This window comes from Phalaenopsis equestris, unplaced genomic scaffold (genome assembly GCF_001263595.1).
Source record: "Phalaenopsis equestris unplaced genomic scaffold, ASM126359v1 Scaffold000002, whole genome shotgun sequence".
In the NCBI taxonomy this organism is placed as follows: domain Eukaryota; kingdom Viridiplantae; phylum Streptophyta; class Magnoliopsida; order Asparagales; family Orchidaceae; genus Phalaenopsis; species Phalaenopsis equestris.
Window position 1 is genome coordinate 47,501,607 of NW_018164444.1, and position 5,712 is coordinate 47,507,318.

Below are 5,712 nucleotides of genomic sequence, written 5' to 3' on the forward strand. Positions count from 1 at the left end.
TCTCTCTCTCTCTCACTCTCTCTCTCTTTATCTCTTACAGGAATTGGTTTGGCTTGTTTATGACAATCCATAAGAGGTTATTTATAGAAACTAGGAGAACGGTGGGTGAGAGGTGGGTAAGCGGAAGGTAGGATGTGGTAGGTGAGCGGTACGTGAAATTCTCAGTTAGGAAACTAGAGGAAACTAATTAAATTGTGGTAGACTGAGTCTCCACATTGCTTAACAAAAATTGATTGAATCATGCATTGTCAGAAGATCGTGATTCATGAGGCACACTTGTCCGATCGAGTGAAACTATTTTAGTTAAAACAATAAGACCAAAATCACCTTAATCAAGAGGTAGATAAAAAGATGATTGGATGACTAAAGCTTAAGCTTTTCTGTCAGATACAAGATGAAGGAACATTAAAGATAATCATTACAGGAAAATAGATCAAAAGTAATAGGGTTATCATTTAGTAGAGCCAATCAAAGGGAAGATTTTGTTTAATAGTAGACTCTCCAAAAGTTTCTCAACGTGAACTAAGGATCAACATGTTGGCCTTATCTGCTGACCAACTCGTACCCTACCAATCTCTGCTGACCGAGATGATCATGCCGACCTAAAAGTCAATTAAAGTTGTTGATCAAGTCAGAAAGTGGTTGAATGAGACTTAAGCATGTAAAGTACCAAAAGTATCTTAGTATGGACCTCATTAAAACATGGGCAAATATGTAATATCATTATTGGATTCTCTTCTCTAAATGGAGGAATCATTTATGAATATGGCATGACCGATTGTTATTCATTCTCTCTTTTTTCTTTCTATTTTTTTTTAATCTATTTTTTGAGTGTGATTCACGAACAAATAAGAATTTAATATTCTAAAAGTTACGATGAGCATGGATTATGCCACAAATTAGAAGAGTAATCCAAGGAGAAAAAAACTCATAACTGACACTCATATTATGGAGTACCAGAAAATTTGTGGCTCAGCAAATTCAGGATTGAAGAATCAGATGTTCGTTGTCATCTGTGGCGTGTTGACACCTTGAAGAGATTTGCAACCTTGAGACAAAGAGTTGGAACCCAACGACAAAAGCCCCTTCAGCCTTGGAAGAGGAATATGACTCCCTCTACTTTGATAGTGTTCGGTCGACACTGATCGATCAACATCGATTTTGGTGTACTGAGACATCATGCTAGCCCGATAATGTGTTCTAACGGTAAAACTCTGAGGCCGAGCCCCCAAATCGATCCAAAATCCCTACACTGGAATCCTACAAGGGTGGAACATTCCAGTTGACCACATGATGGACATTCCGCTCTTGGGCCCTTAGTATTTTGTCGATGGGCCATGGTCTTCTGTCTGTGGGTCTTCCTTAGATGTACTCGGTTGTACATCTTTATTCGTTTGATTTTTTCAAGATTTGTGCAGACGTGCATCTGATGTACATGTGTGTGTATGTGTGTATGTATGTATATATATATATATATATAGTGACAAGTGTTGCGTCCAACTTTGGAAACATTTTGAAATTTTTACACAAAAAGCTTCTTGACATTGCAATTTGCACAGTATTTTATGACATTTTTTTCGAATTTTTAGAGCGGTGAATTTTGAAGACACCAAAATATTAATAGGAACTTTTTGTAAGGAAGAAAGAGAGAAAAAGGAAGTGAAAGTTTGGATTTAGAAGTCTCAAGGCCGGTTTTACTAATTTAACTTAAAGTTAAATTACTTCTATTCTATCTCTATTTTTAGTAATTTTGCTCTTATGTGATTTCTCAAATTTAATTTGATAAGAAATTGTAAATTTAAAATAATTTACTATTTTAAAAACTTTCAACACATATTTTTTGATATATTGTTATTTTTCAGCATATGTTAATTTGTTCTTATTAATTTTTTATCAAATAATTATCATTTCTAAGGCCAATTTCTTAATTTAAGTTGTATAAACATATCAAAAAGATTGATAAAACTCTGACATGGTATGTATATATTTGATTCATTTTTACTGTTATGTGCAATGTAATTAACAAAAAAATATGCGTTAAATATATGCAAATTCTGACAACATGAATTTTATGTAATTTTATATGAACTCGAAATTGCTTGATGAGAATAACATTGAGTATTTTTTTTTATATGGAATGTTAAATATGTTATATCTTGTGAAATATATGTTTGTTAGAAAGGCTGACAATTATGTCTCAAGTTCGCAAAGACTAAGTGCTCTACATAGGAGAGTGGGTCAATGGGCTTTCATTTAAATGTGAGTTGATGATATGAATATGATGCTAAATGGGAGAGATAAGAACTTATCATGATCCGATATATGCTGATGGATTGGGTGAGAAAGCTCTTATATGTTATCTTGTTTGTCTTTTTTTACTGATATGCTATTAGAAAACAGAGTGTGGTATGTTATGTTTAAGTATAGCATTTGACTTTCATAGTATATGAGTAATGATAAACAATTGTTATACTGCTACATGTCAAAAAAAATTACATAGACTATTATGGTTATGTAATGATACCCTTCACAACATATGTTATTGAGAAGCAATATTTTAGTCATCATTCTCATTGTGTATATAATATCTACGTATGAGTAAAAGCAGATTAATTTATTTATTTATCTTATATTTACTATTTTAATAAAGTAATTATTAGCTTATATACTATTCTATCTCCCACAACTATAAGTTTTGTTTAGTCTACTTGCCTTTATTTTCACTCCTACTACATCATATATTTTTTAAGGAAAAGATAAGATTCCAATGAAGTAAGATTAATTATCTTGTTAATAGAGGTATATTTTGTGTTGATATGAATAAACACTTCTGTGATTATAAAATAATTATATTTTATGGGATTTTTTAACGCAATGTGACTATTATGTTCAAATAATTATATTGTAATCTATTCTTATATATAAACATTTTAGAGGAAACTTTTCTTGTTTTAATACTTGATAACATATTGATTATTATTATAAAATTTGAACAATAAAAATAATTCAATAAGAAAAAAATATGATTTTATATGTTATGTACTTAATGCAATATGACCAATTCTTATAAAGGGATTTTCATTTTAAGCTGTGACAATCTTAACTTTGGGCTGCAAAGAAAGGGTAAGAAATTAATGGTCGATCTACTATATAAGCAAAATTTTTAGGAGTCAAATTGAAATGCCTATTTATAAAAAAGTTGTCACTGACCATGATTCCAGAAGTTCATGAACATTTTCATCATAGATTATTTGTTTAAGGATATGATTCCTAAGTCTAACCTTTTAGAAAGGTTACTAAAGCGAGTTGTAAAGTTAATTAAATTTTTGATTACTTATACAACAAGAATAGCTATTAACGTTCACTTGTACTATTTCAATGACTTATTGACTTTTTGATGCATCGTTAATGCATTAGTGTTCATAAAGAATATTCTATGATGCTTCTTCTTTATGCGTGCTAACTTCAAAGAAATTAGCAAAGTGTCAGCTAGTCCCTGCACCTTGAAGTCATCATGGGTGAGCATGTTAAATTGAATTCACTAAGCTCCACAAACCACTTAAGAAGTCATTCTAGTGATCAGGCTTGGTGAGTAGATCATTGAAAGGATGATTATTGTCGATTTATAATAAATGCACATGACTCAAGTCTTGTAATTGTAGTGATTAAATCAATAAAGTTTTTCTATAATTAGACAAAAAAATTTGAAGGATCTTAAAATCTTATTGTCATAATGGATTATAATGTTTTTTTTTGCTTAAAATTACCGAATTGATTGCTTCTTCATTTACTCTAAGATTTAGTAATAAATCTTCTTCATGTTTGAAGTTTTGCAAAAATAGTGAAAATAGAGAGGAGATTTCAAATGTGAGAATGTCTTCTCCTATTCTTCATTCTTGAAGAATCCACAACTATGAAATATATTAAGTTGGTGAATTGTCTTATTGAAGTCGGTATTCTTCTTATCAAAGCCACTATTGAAAAATACGTTGAACGGGCTCCTAATGTTTATAGGAATATCAGATTGATAATTTGTAACAATAATGTGCTTGAGTTTTTTATCCCCTTGAGAATAGAGAGCATGTATATGGATGTCTCTTTGTCTTTGATAGTGTTTGCCATCATTAACATTCTCTCTTTTACAAACCTTTTATGAAAACATGATTCTACATATAGGACAGCAGAAGTATAAATATATTTTAAGAAAAAATGCATTACTAGCAATCATTTATCTATATTTAGAAGTAGGCCATATCTTACATAAGTTTTTTAGAAGTATAAATAAACAGTATTATTTTTATTTTTTAGAAAATTGAAGGAAAGAATTGTAATTTGAAAATTTATAATTATTGTCGGAGAAAAGAAATGCATTGAATTAGAATATAAAAAATAAAAAAAATAAAAGAAAGAAAAAAGCATGAAGAAGACAACTGAGTGAGGCCGCATCCGGGTCTGAGTTGGTACTGAAGTGAGGTGAAGAAGCCAACTGAGTGGGGCCGCATCCGGGTCTGAGTTGGTACTGAAGTGAGGGGTGGGGGCCGGACCCGTCAACGTCGCGTATCTATCTTCGAATTTCTGATAGCGGGAGTTACGTCGCCACGTCAGCAGATGCCGCCGCGGCAACTCTCTTTTGACCCATTGGACCGCTGATGGCTGCGCAGCTGCAGCCGAGTTGGAACTTGAAATATGCCATAAATTTATTCGCTTTTTTCCCACTTCTTAAACATTAAACTTAAAAGTAAATTACCTCAATTAACACAAGTTTTACATGATTTTTATGTACAATAAAATATCTTTAAAGTATTAATCAGTTAATATGAAATTTGTTAATATAAAAAAGTCATTTTAAAAAAGTAATACTTGATATTAGATCGTAGATTATGAAATGAAGAGTATTCACGTGACAGTGTTTGAAGGATCAAAATAAAAATTGGCGTAAAGCAATGAGTCAATTGTCATCAAAGAAAGCATAATATGGATCAGAGAATAAAATGAAAAAAGTATTGTTTAGGTGAAAAATGAAGGAAGATTTTTATGTAAGATATGTTAATTAAACATTTACTTTTAGATTTGTTTAGTAATCTTTTCTAACACAAGCTTTTCAGTGTCTAATCTCAGTGTCATAAGGGAATTAAAAACAATAAAACCATGGCTTGCAGTGTACGTACGTCGTACAGGCGAGAGCAAGGAATAATATTTGGGAGATGAGAAGCCATGGAAAGCTTAGGCCGGAGTTTTGTCGCAGTACTTAAATCACTACGCGTATTGTGTAGTTATTTATTTATTTATTTATTTTAACGATTTTAATTTTCTTAATTTTCATTGAGATTTATACGGTGACGCATTAAATCTGCAGAACGGAATATAGTAGCCATAAAAAATTACCTGGATAAATATGTATATTCCGAAGTTTTTTAATTATATTTTTTCTAAAATATTTCTTCATAGAAGTTTATGCAGTTTTATGAGAAGCCAAAAGTTAATTATTGAATCATGTATAAACAAGAAGAGCATAATTTAAAGTCATGCTAGATTAAAATAAGTTTTAGCACATGTATTTTAACTTGTTGAACCATTTATAAACAAGAACAATAGTTTATCTAAAATGAGAGGCACTTGAGAGGGGTTGAAGGCATAACCCATCAAAAGTCTGCCACATGCATCAGGTGGGGATCTTTTGCATCCAATGTTGAAATAGATAAGAGAGAGAGA